This window comes from Nymphaea colorata, chromosome 14, assembly GCF_008831285.2.
Source record: "Nymphaea colorata isolate Beijing-Zhang1983 chromosome 14, ASM883128v2, whole genome shotgun sequence".
In the NCBI taxonomy this organism is placed as follows: domain Eukaryota; kingdom Viridiplantae; phylum Streptophyta; class Magnoliopsida; order Nymphaeales; family Nymphaeaceae; genus Nymphaea; species Nymphaea colorata.
The window spans coordinates 10,472,888-10,486,762 of record NC_045151.1 but is presented as its reverse complement, the minus strand read 5'-3'; positions in this window follow the sequence as shown (position 1 = coordinate 10,486,762).

The following is a 13,875-nucleotide window of genomic DNA, read 5'->3' as shown; positions in this document are numbered from 1 at the left end:
AGGAATGGCTGCTGTTGCTGCTACTTCTTCTGCCACCGTTGGCATCGCTCAATTCAAGCGGCGAAAGGGCAACGGTGGACCATGGGCGGAGCGGTGAAAGGGTGGCAAGTGGCCCAGCGGTGGAGCAGAGACGGTGGCGCCGTCGCGGTGGCGGACTGGCTGGTAGCCGGTGGCACGCGGTCGCCGTCTTTCCCTGTCTCATTCTCACATTCTCTGCCTCGCTTATACTACTTGTGTAATTCAATCTTTTATAACTGCACTTTATGTTATTTGGTTTATGTTATTTGTTATCGGCATTGCCATACTTGATTCTTCTCTCGAATGTTAGATTTTCTGCAAATCTTTTTTCTTTTTTCTTATTTGATTTTTAGACCAAAACGACCCGGCCCGGCCCACGAGTTAACAAAACGGGCTGGGCTGGGCTGGGCCTCATTCATGGTGAACCAGGCCTGGTACCCGGCCCGGTACCCGGCCCAGCCCGCCAGTAATTGGGCTGGGCCCGGGCCCGGGTTTTGGGCCCGACGGGCCAACCCAGGCCGGGTCTTACCGGGTGGAAATATATTTTCAGGAATATTTTTTCGAAAACCCATCCGACAGACAAATTTTTTTTTCCTAGTTTGATGGAAAGGATTTTTTTTAAAAAAAAATTTGATTTTTTTTTTCCGCAGCTACAGTGGATTCCTGGCAATCAAAGGTGCCCCCAAGGAATTGTGTATCCTGAAAATGTTCACAGATATTAGCTTTGGCCCTTATATCGTCAAAATGTATGTTCAATGAATTGGCTGCAACCCAATGCTTCTGTTCCGTTCCGTGGGAACGTGTCCATCAAATTCTTCCATAGCAATATCGTCCTTGCATATTGATTGGGACATGGAAATGGTTTCCTTCACCATCCGTACCATGTGGACAACTATACTATTTTTTAAAGAAATGTTCCAATGCATGGCTGCCGGTAGACTCTCAAGATGTAATTTAACATTGTGATCTCTTAATTTGTTAGAAATAAATTTTAGGGTCCTTTGGTTTAAGGAAAGTCTCATGATTGATTCTTTACACTTTGGAATGTGGATCATTATGCGCCGGCCCTAGCTTGAACTTTTGAGGTGAACAAATTTTACGAATGATTAATGGGCTTACGTTCATATGATTAAATAATGTGAAAAAAATGAGAATTAATATCAAAATTGGAAACAGTCCATACAATATTAATTCTATGTCAAATTCCAGAAAAGGATAATACCAGAATTACAACAAAATTGCAAGACTGAAAAATAAGCCTTGGTCCATGGCAGTGGGCACTGTTGACGAACTTGGAGTAATCGTGAACACAATTTGCAAGGACTAGCAAACTAGCTAGAGTGGTCAGCCAGAATATATATATATATATATATATATATATATATATATATATATATATATATATATATATATATATATATAATGTTTTTTCTTCTCAAAAAGGTGATTTAGAAGAATGTAAAGAGAGAGACAGACATGGAAAGTTTATGTGCAAAATAAATGAGGTATAACATGGCTTTTGTGCTTCACTTGATGTGGGCTTCGGGAAGACGTTAGCCAGCTGCACCCAAGACTCCATGAGACAGGAAATTATACACAATGTAAGAAAGTTAGCAACAAAACAGTAGTTGTTCTTTCTCAATCCGTTAAAAAGCTCAAAATGGAAAAGGAAGCAAGAATTCTCAAGGTATGTATAATTCTTTTGTAATAGTAAGCATAAGTACTGATTGTTCCGTTTCCAATAGTGATGAAACAGTTTTTTTCAGTCACATTCAGTACTTTTCCATTTTCAGCTTGTCAATGGACTGAGATTGCTAGTTCTTACATTGTGTCTATCTGTCTCATGGAGGCTTGGGTAATCTTAACTAACTGCCTTTCTAGTACCTCATTTACATATTCAAGAACTTTATAAAGAGGTTAGATCTGACTGAGAAGGATATACAACGGATTGTCATTAGTATCAGACATGTAACAGTGTTCACTTAGTCTCCTTTACAGAGTAGAACATCAACATGTACTTTCCTAACTTTCTCTAACTCATGCAAAACCATTTTTCAGAGGCAGAAAAGGCTCACCAGATTTCCTGTAATTCATATATATATATATATATCTATATATATATATATATATATATATATATATATATATATATAATATATTACATGCATTGATGATGAGACATTTAATTAATTGTGTTACATGTTTAACAAGTTGTTGCTTATAAAATAAAATTTTCAAAATATTTTTACGAAAAAACTATGCCATACCTTGTGTAGCACTTGATAAATATATAATTTACAATTTTATGCCAAAGAAAAAAATATGTAGAACCATGTGAATTCCATACTAAATGGATCAATCAGCCAATCACTCAGTTCTCATTGTCCACAAGCTCAATGTATCATGACTCCTTCCAAGCCTGTTTCACAAAGAGAAAAGTTAGGATTTCAGTTAATACAAGAAGCATCGGGATGATTCAAAAATTAAAACAAGAGTGAAATTAACTCTAGACTTTTTATGTGGTTGGCTAATTTTCTCAGCCATCCATCTTGGAAATATCAACAACTAAAATTATTGTTTATAGATCTCGTACCTACCAATATATACATCAGAGAGAAGAAAAAAAAAAAAAGAGATTCATTAAACAACATTTAGTTGTTTAATGATCTCCTACCCACCAATATATACCTCGCTCTCCCTCTCCTAAGGGAAGAAGATGATGGCGATTGACGTGAGCTGCTCATTTACCTGCTGCCAAGGGCTGAGATACCTAACTTTAATTCTGGGTCGCTGTTCCTTTATATATTTAGTGCTTCGTGGAAAAAAAAAAAATCTGCTGCATGTTTCCTGCTACCGATGAAAAACGAATTGATGAACTTCACAAAAACTAGGAGTCACTAGTAGGTGGAAGGTTGCAAGTGGAGATTATGAATGCCAACGATTGTGCCCAAATCAAAACAAGCTTGAATCTTGATAGTGGCACACAAGTCATTAGACATTGCAGGTGGAGGGTTGCAGGGGGCAGCCTTGTTAGGCATCAATCCAGTTTACTTGGGATCCAATTGTTTTCCATGCTGAGAATATTTGCCACCACATGAAAGAACAGCCAGGGTAAGAGTTGACGATCCATGGGCTTTTGCAAGCTTTGTATTTGGCTCTTATCATATTCAAGCAAAAGGTAATCAGTTTGCTAGGCTTTTCAAACTGAAGCTGCAAGAGATGCATGACTGATATCAAATACATTGTGACAAAAGCTTTTTTACTTATGCATATAGGTTCCAAATTTGAATCATTTGTTGCACCAGTGTTAGAACCATTTCACCCATTGTGTAAGTCTATGTCATCTTTGTTTTTAAATGATGTTGGAAGTCAGGGGTTTTTTGGCCAACTCCATTCTCTCAAATAAAGCACAAGGACATGTTAGGAAAACTTAGATACAAATACTCGAACTTTAGAAAGTACAATTTGTAGGGGTAAATGATAAGTGGCCTTCGATGTAAACAATAATAATGGAACCTAAAATTGCCTTTCTTATCATGGTTGCATAAAAAATGCATACAACAATATTGAAACCTAAAATTGCATTCTTTTTTTTATACATCGAAACTTGAGTTTTTTTATGCGTATAATGTTGCCTAAAACGTTATTTTCCAATGTCTTTCTGCTCACATATATTTTTTTCTATAAATTTGATTGTTGACGTATGGTAGCAGGGGCAGTAAAAAGGGGGGCTGGAGGGCCTTGTAATTTTTTAAAAGAATTCGTTTATTGATTAATTATTTTTCATATTACATGTCTTTTTTGTTGTTTAAAGATTACAATTCGTTTCCTACTTGATAAAGATTATAAATTAAAAACTGATCCTAATTTAAATGAGGTACATGGCCTTTATGCTTCACTTGGTCTAGACTTCAGGATGACAGTTAGTCAGGATTACCCATGCCTCTATGAGATAGGTAGACACAATGTAAGAACATTAGCAATAACACACTGGTGGGTCTTTCTCAGTCCACTATGAAGCTGAAAATGGAAAAGGAAGCAAGAATTCAAAAGGCATGTAGATTAATTTTATTCTACTATCTGCATTTTTTTGTAAGCAAAAGTATGGATCGTGACATGGGATCACGTAGCTGGAAGGCATTGTTTCATCGCCATTGGAACCATGGAACAATCAGTACTTTTGCTTACACTTACAATATAATTATATGTATCTTCCTTCCTTTGCCATTTTCAGCTTCTCAATGGATTGACAAAGACCCACCAGTGGCTTATTGCTAATGTTGTTACATTGTATATAATTGCCTATCTCATGGAGTCTTGGGTGCATCAGACAAACCGTCTGCGTGAAGTCTAAGCCAAGTGAAGCACAAAAGCAATGCATATTATGCCTCATTTATTTTGTGTATAACCTTTATCATGTTTGTCTCTCCATTTACCTTCTACTAAATCACCTTTTGAGAAGGCAGAATAGGTATATATATATATATATATATATATATATATATATTGGATGGCTAGAAACTGGAAACTTGATATTAAAAGACAATCACAATTAATAGCATTGTTGATGATTTATTGTGTTTTTTTTTTCCTTTTTTGCTTCCACATACAAGAGTGAATAAAATGAAGCCACCACCACACGAGTGGATACACAAAAGTTGAGGAGAAAAATGGAGGCTCATTTATAGGAATATATCCAAAGTTATGAGGCTGAAATGAAAATTGTAAAAGTAAGGTGGATAAATGCATGATGCACTGCATGGGCTCCCACGTGGTGCTTATGATATCCACTCTCGAGAACGAGCCTTGGTACAGGCATAGGCACTCACCGTCGGAAAAATATCAGGAATTTTTTCCTCATTTTTTACTTTATTTATCCAGTTGCTCATTTTTGAGAAATATTTGGGAGTGGAAGATCCAGACATGAGTTCTAGTGGACCCACTATGACAAACTCATTCCCTATCCGAGAAAGAACTGCATAAAGTAGCTGCAGTACCCAGCCAATGGTCAACACAAACAAGCTTTATATTTTATCTCTTTCTTTTTAAATTTTTGGAAGAGTTTTTTAGCAATTGGAACATGAGTGCTATCAGGTTGTATTAAACGCTACCTTTAGTGCTTCATCAAACTACCATAACCTTTGTAATAGATTCATGGAATACTAAAATAATTTTATGATACTGAACACTCTTTATGGTGATCTTTTTTACAGTAATTTTACCATTGCATTTTGTTCTAAAGGTCTTTGTGTGTTAAGGAGCTGTTTGCTCTTTTTGGACATCCAAACATTCTCTTTCTGTTATGTTCAATATACTGTGCTTAAACATTAGTTGACATATGATAAGAAGATATATGCCTTTTTTGGCATTCTATGATTGACATACGACAACCTTAATTTGCCAGCCCTAAACAATGTTTCCATTTTATAAAAAGGGCACATGCAAAACATGAAATGCTCCTTTCTTGGTAGGAAACTAAATAAGCCTTAAAGAGGGCATTACATAAATATATATATATATATATATATATATATATATATATATATATATATATATATATATATATGATTCTAGTATTAATATGTCAAAAATGACAGTTGATTTGAGCTGATCTTTAGATCAAAAGCCTCAGATGTTGGCTTCTTTGTTTTTTTAAATAATTTGTAACATCTTCTCTCTCCTCGATGCCACCATCCTTTCACCATTTTCTCAATCCCTTCCTCCATACCTCATTCACAAGCACCAGCGGCGGCCTCCTTCTCGTCCCCAAATCCACCGGAGGTCCTCTTTTGTGTTAACAAGAGATGGGTGGATTTATTCCATCCATCTCCACTGCCACCACCGGCGGCCCAGGAATTGGTGGAGCTTTGGGGAGCCCTCACTCCCAGATGAGCTAAACCAGGGATGCCACTTAACACAGCTGAGAGGGAGGGAGAGGGAAGGAGGGTGGCATCAGATTGAGAGAAAATATTAAAAAAAATAATAAAAAAAAGCTAGCATCTGAGCCAAAGGATTGGATGGCTCAGATGAACTGTCACTTTGACATTTAATAAATGACAGTCATGGTTCAACTTTTCTCTCTCCCTCTCTCTTTCTTATATATATCTATATATATAATGCAAAAGAATCATCTTTCCTAAAAAACAACTTATTATAGGATATTCACTTAAAAATATATCTAATCTGATTCTGAATCCCATTACATATTTATGTATATCTGAATCTGAATTTAAACTAGACTTGATCTCAATTCTTAAATCAAAAGTCGATTCCGTTTCCTTATCCTATATTAATTTTTTTCATATCTGATTTTCTGAGAATGTTGAATAGGATTATCCAATCCAAATGGGACATACATTGACATCCTTATAGAGAATGAGCCGTGAGATCGGCTATTAAATTACCGAACACATCAAAACTCTTGAGATAGTTTCGCTGTCATTTTAAGTTCATCAATCCTTCTGCAATAAAACAAAAGTCCTAAATGGTTCCCAAAAGCAATATGGCCTCACGTAAAACAGAGTTCTAGTGACCCATCACTCTTGTCCAACAGATAGTATGCAACCTATTCCTGATTGAATTTTGAAACTTTAGTAGATCGATCTGGTGAAGTAATTCATATCTAACGATTATGAAATTTGATATCAAGTTTCATGATTGAATCTCAATCTCAGTACTGATCCGATTTTAGAAATACAGGATTTGAATATAGGTCCGAATGTGATTACAAGGAGCACCTAAAAAATGGATTTAAGTAATTGAAAATGTAATGCATATGATATATATTCAAGAAATTCAGTAGATTCTTTCTTGCATTAACTGAAATCCTAACTTTTCTTCTTGAAAGAAGCATGGATGGAGCCATGATGCATTTAATTGCAGTATATATTGATTGAATATGAGGACTATGAAACTGATTTGTTTGGCCGATTGGTCAATTAGTTTCACAAGGTTTGACATTAGTTTTGTTCATCTTTGGCGGAAATAATATAAGTAATAATAATCATTCTAGCACTTCACAAGGTATGACATAACTTTTTTTCTTGAAAATATAAATAATAAATTGTTCACGTTTTTGAAAAAAATATTTTATAAGTAACACCTCTATAAACATGTAACAAACTTAATTAAATGTCTTACGATCAAAGCACCTAATATATATATATATATATATATATATATATATATTATAGCATTCATTGCCACAAATATTAATACTAAAATCTAAAATTTCCATTGCTGTTATCGAATTCGTTGTGACACGAGCTTTTTTACTTGTGTGTATAGCTTCCAAATTTGAATAATTTTCTGCACTAGTGCTACAACTATATCACCCATTGTAAAATTCTATGACATCTAGTTTTTACTTCTACGCACAGCTTCCAAATTTTTTACTTATGTGTATAATGTTGGTACATGGAAACCTGATTTGTTTACTTATGCGTATAATGTTGCCTGAAACGTTATTTCACATTATCTTTCCTACTCACATATATAGAGATATCTAAGGGTTTGATAAGGGGTGATCTCAAGTTTTAATCACTGTTTTGAGAATGTACGGTAGTAGGGAGTATCTCAAGTCTTGAAAAAACGTTTAGTAAAACCATGCTGTTTACCAACTCCAAAACCATTTATTTAAAAAATATGTGAATGAGGTATGTGGCCTTTGTTCTTCACATGGTTTGGACTTTGAGAAGACAGTTAGTCCGGATTACCCAAGCCTCCTTGAGACATGTGGCACAATGTAAGTACATTAGCAATAACATGCTTGTGGGTCATTCTCAGTCCACTGAGAAGCTGGAAATGGAAGATAAAGCATCAATTCAGAAGGCATGTAGATTAATTGTATTCCACTGTCGGCATTTTTTGTAACCAAAAGTACTGATTGTGACTTGGGATCACGTAGCTGAAAGACATTATTTCATCGCTGTTAGAACCAATAGCGATGAAGAAATCAATACTTTTGCTTGCAATTAAATTATTGTTTCTTTTCCCAATTTCAGCTTCTCAATGGATTGACAAAGAGCCACCATTGTCTTATTGCTAATATTCTTACACTGTGTATAATTGCCTGTCTCATAGAGTCTTGGGTGCAGCTGACTCATGTCTGTCTCTATCTTTACATTCTATAATATGTATATGTATATATATGTATATGTATATATATGTATATATATATATATATATATATATATATATATATATATATATATATATATATATATATATATATATATGTGGAATTGGATGGCTAAAAATTGGAAATTTGTCATTAATAGACAATCACAACAGCATTGGCGATGATTTATGGTGTCTTTTTTTACTTCCTCCATGAGAGTGGATATACAAAAGCTTAGGAGAAAAATGGAGGTTTATTTATAGGAATATATCCAAAATTAGGAGGCTCGGATGAAGTTCTAAAAAGTAAAGCGGATTATGCCAAGAGAGGATGATGCAGTGCATGGGCTCCAGGTGCTCAACAATGTCCACTCTTAAGAACCCAACCAGATGGGTCCCATTGCACCTCCCTCTCCCAAGAGAAGTAGGAGATGGGGATTGATGTGAGCATCTCATTTACCTGCAGCCCACCAGAGATGAGTGGATGAACTGCATGGAAAGCTAGCCGTCACTAGTCGGTGGTGTTTTAATAAGCAGGGCTACCAAGGTTGAGAACACGAGTTGAGAAAGTGGCCTGCAGATTCCTATAATAAGGCATCCATTATGTTCGATTCAAAGATTAAAAAAATCAGAACTCATTTGTTTCTTGACAGACTGATGCCATAAAGAGCATCAATGGTGTACTTTTGCATCATATTTTGTTCTGATATGAAATTTCAGCTGCATGTTTATATATCTCGATGAATAGTTGTCTTTATGAGCATTCATGGTGCACCATTTCATGGTGGGCAATGATGGATTCTAGGTGACGGTTTTTTGTAGTACAAAGAGTTGTTCGGAATGGAAACTAGCTGCTTACAGTCCCCATCTTGTTTATTGGGATAGCATCCATTAGAACGGGTATGTTTGTGTTCGTTGCAGGTGGAGAGATGATGAACACCAATGTTTGTGTTCAAATAGAAACATGCATAGTGGGTCACTAGTCATTAGATTTCAATAGTTTACATGAGTTATCAAGTATCTCAACTTTGCCTGATTCTATTGGAATTGTCAACCTATATTTCGAAACAGAAGTAGATATTTGCTAAAATAAAATAAGATTAAATATATGGTGAAGATTGTTAGAATAATGGATCATACCCATTATTCCTATCTAGTCATTGCTTTACACAGCCTAAATGTGTTCTATGAGGTGTACACTGCTTCCCTGGATATAACAAAACTGTTTTTTTTAGTTATTTCAATAATGAAAAATGGTTCAGTAATAGGCTAGATTGGATTTGGATTGGTGTACCATGCAGTGTGCTCTAGGCCAAATGCATGTCCCATCATATTGTTGGGCCCTGATAAGAAAATTTTCCCTATATTTTATCTTTTTGCCATAGGGTGTTTAGCAACATGAACATTAACAAGAGTTCCATGAATATATCTCAAAATTAGGATAGATTCATGAAGCGCTACATTTTATTGTTTCAACAGTATGCTATAGTCTTTAAAATAGATTCATGAAATACTGAATTAGTGTTCATGTTGCCAAACACCCCTTTATGGGATTCTTTTTACACTAATTTTATCATTGCTCTTTGTTTTTAAAGTAAAACTGTGTTAAGGGCCTTTTTGGTCTTTTTGGACATGCAAACATTTTTTTCATTATGTTCAATCTACCTTGCTTAAAAATTGGTTTTTTTTAATGATTTATAGCATGATGGGTGGGAAGTCAAGGTCCCATCAAGGTCAAATGACTGAAAATTATGGACACACATATGACAGGTGAACTTGGTAGATTTCTTATATTCAGGTTTAGAATAAGTTCATGACATCTCTAGAAAGGGAGTGTACGAATCGCTACCAAAGAGTGACATCATGGGAAATGTGTGGCCATCAAATATGGGCTTCTTTAAAGTGCATACAATCCTCAAAATACACGTTTTGAGAGTATTGCATATGATCCTTAATCGGGTGAAAAAACAAATTATATTTTATCGTAGTACTTCACAAGGTATGACATAATCTTTTTGTTAAAATATAAATGGTACATTGTTTCACCTTTTTGAAAAAAATATTTTATAAGTAACACCTTGTTAACCATGTAACACAATTAATTAAATGTCAGATAATCATTTATATATAAATTCCAAAATGTTCTACATATTGGTTTCATTTCTTAAATTTTAAAATAAAAGCTTCAAAGGTACTAAACAGGCTTAGAGTCTTTAATGTGTTTAAAAATATAAGTGTTTTATCTTGCCAAATTAATTTTATAACAATAAACAGTTAATGTGCATACAATTATGTTAAAAAATTGTAAGAGTTATTTTTCTAATGAACAAGAAGAAAAATTCTATAAAAGAATTAGTTTAGACTGTATAAATTTATTTTTATGAATTCTTTAACCCATGCTACCGATCGACTATGAGTGTGCGAACGAACAATTTTTTATTGACTAGAAGGTTTTACATGGAATTAGATTTGCCTACATATACGATTTGAATTCAATAGATATGTAAGAGTACTAAGAAATTTGACACGAGATTATATTTGGAGTCTAGTTTCAAAACTAGAAATTTGACTGTACTTTTCAATGCTCTATTCTTGTGTTTTTTTTTAACAATATATTCTAATTATTTTGATAGTGATCAATGGAATTTGGCTTGATTCTTGCAAGTTTCTGTACTCTTCATTCTAGATCAGTCCACTTAACTTAGAGGTACTACCTAGGTCGTGTTTGCAAATCACAGGTACGAGATCCCCAATCTGTCAAACCTGATACTCATGTTGCACCTGGTAACATATGACCCAATTAAGACATGTAACTAGATTGAGAAAAAAATATTTGCTCGAGAAAGAAGCGTAGCTTTGAGATCCTTACTGCTGCTGAATTGCTACTAAAATCCATTTCTTGTCTAAATAGTAAACCCTATGCAACTTGGATGTCCGATCCCAAATGGCTGCCTCAAATATGAGATCTGGGTGTTGGATCTACCCTAAAATTCAAAGTTCTAACAAATGGCAGATCTAGGATATTTGGATTTCAAATATTTGAAAATGTCAAATTCAGCAGATTTCATGCCTGAAGGAGGGGTGGTCAGACTGATCCAGATGAGAATCTCCGATGGGACCCCTCCTGCCATTGTGAGAGAGGCATCTTGTTGAGGGTTTGCTGACCGGCAAAGGGAGGCATTGTTTGCGAGACACAGTCTATTTGAGAAGCCCCAAATCCTAAAAGATCGGATCTAGGATCCAAGGATCTGAAATCACCTTCGATCTCCAATGCAACCAAACGTTGCCGAAAGGTTTCTCAGTGGCATCAGAGTCATTCATTTGGTTGTTGACGTATCAATTTAATAGTTGGGATCAGGGGTGGAGTTGGGATTTTTTTTATAACGGGGTCAAACTATAGTTTCAAAATTTTAACAGAAATGTAGATCACTTTTAATTTTTTTTTTTGAAAGTATTAAAGAATAATGATTTTGAGATGTTTCTATCAATTGCATAAATTGACCTTTTTTTTTTCCTATCTTTGATTCCAGTCATGTTCTAACTGTCCAGGTGGCCTCCACTTTCTTCAATGAGATGCTCTCCAAACTGGTTGGTTCATTCAGTGACGTCAAGTCACAAAATTTTTCTTTTTTCCATTTAATTTTTCTTAAAAAGAATTATTTTTTCGTTATTCATGTAAACAAGTGTTTAATACATTTCTCTTTCTCTCTCTATGTATAAGATTAATTAATATTTATATATATATCTCTCTCTCTCTCTCTCTCTCTCTGATATGTAGGTACGTACAAGACCTATAAATAATCATTTTAGTTGTGGATCTATCCAGGATGGACCCATGAGATAAAACTGAGAAAGGTATTTTAGTAGTTAAAACATTAATTAGGAACTGTTTTTTTTTTGCTCAATTTTTTTCTCAACCATTCATTTTGGAAAAATAAGTGGCCAAAATGATTCCTTAATGCACCAGTTGGTTTAGCACCTACCATTTTTTTTTTCTCTCTCTCTCTCACTCAGACGTACACTATATGTATATATATATATATATATATACATATATATATACATATAAAGAATATTAATATTAAAATCTAAAATTTCCATTAATCTCATCAAATGCATTGCGACACAAGCTTTTTTTTTCACTTATGCATGTAGCTTCTGAATTTGAATCATTTGCTGCACTAGTGCCAAAACTTTGTCACCCACTGTATAATTTTAAGATATATTAGTTTTTAAACATTGTACAATGTGAGGGGTCCTTTTGCCAACCCTATTATCTCAATTAAAGCACATGCATAAGTTATAATTTCCATTACTGATATCAAAAGCATTGTGAAACAAGCTTTTTTAGTTATGCATATAGCTTCCAATTTTGACTCATTTGCTGCACTGGTGCTAGAACCGTATCACTCATTGTGTCAGTCTATGTCATCTTAGTTTAAACAATGTTGGATGTGAAGGGTCTTTTGGCCACCCCTATTCTCTCAAATAAAGGACAAGCACATATTTAGAAAAACTTATGTACGAATACTAGAAGTTTGGAATGTACAACTGATAGGGGTAAATGATAAGTGACGTTCAATATATACAATAATATTGTAACCTAAAATTATAATTCTTGCCATGCTAGATACATCAAAAAAGTCTATAACAATATTGAAATCGAAAATTGCCATTCTTGTTTATTATACATCAAAACCTGAGTTTTTTTACTTACACATATAATCTTGCCTGAAACATTACTTTCCAATAACTTTCCTACTCATATATATTTTTTCTATAAATTTGTTGAAGCTGGACAAATCCAAGTATCATACAAAGCTTGGAAATGTAAGATACCAGGGGCAGAGCCAAGGGGGTCGGCAGGGGCCATGTAATTCTTTTTAAAAATCATTTATTGATGAACTATTTTTAATATTATATGTTTCCATTATTGTTTAATGATTACATTGTCTTCTACTTGATAAAAGATTATAAATTATTGTTTGTTTCATTTAGCTTGTAATACTTTTTGAGTTATTTTTTTCATATATTTTGGGCTTTTCACAAAATTCCACTGTTTATGCTCCTCAATTAAAAAGTGATCTTAATTTGATGTAGTTCGATTTGATTGAGCCAGATTCAAAAAGTATTCAAGGACCTATGGAATACATTTCAACTTTAGTGCAAACATGCTCTTTATCAACTAAAAAACCATTTATTTAAAAATTTTCAACTTCATAAATTTCTTGAATATGTGAATGAGGACCTTGGCCTTTATGCTTCACTTGTTTTGGACTTCAGGAAGACAGTTAGTTAGGATTACCCTAGCCTCCATGAGACAGGTAGGCACAACGTAAGAACATTAGCAATAACACACTGGTGAGTCTTTCTCAGTCCATTGGGAAGCTGAAAATGGAAAAGAAAGCAAGAATTGTAATGACACAATGTTTGGTCACAATTGGAACAATGGACCTTGTTGGACTTGCCTAATTGAGGAAAAGAAGCTACTAGTTTTGAGGTTATGTAGTTCCTGCAGTAGTAATGAAGCAATCAGTTACATTTGCTTTAAATTACAACAGAATTATACACACCTTGTGAATTCATGCTTCATTTTCATTTTCAGCTTCTCAATGGATTGACAAAGACCCATCACTATCTTATTGCTAATGTTCTTACGTTGTGTATAATTGCCTATCTTATGGAGTCTTCGGTGCAGCTGACTAACCGTCTTCCCAAAGTCGGAACCAAATGAAGCAC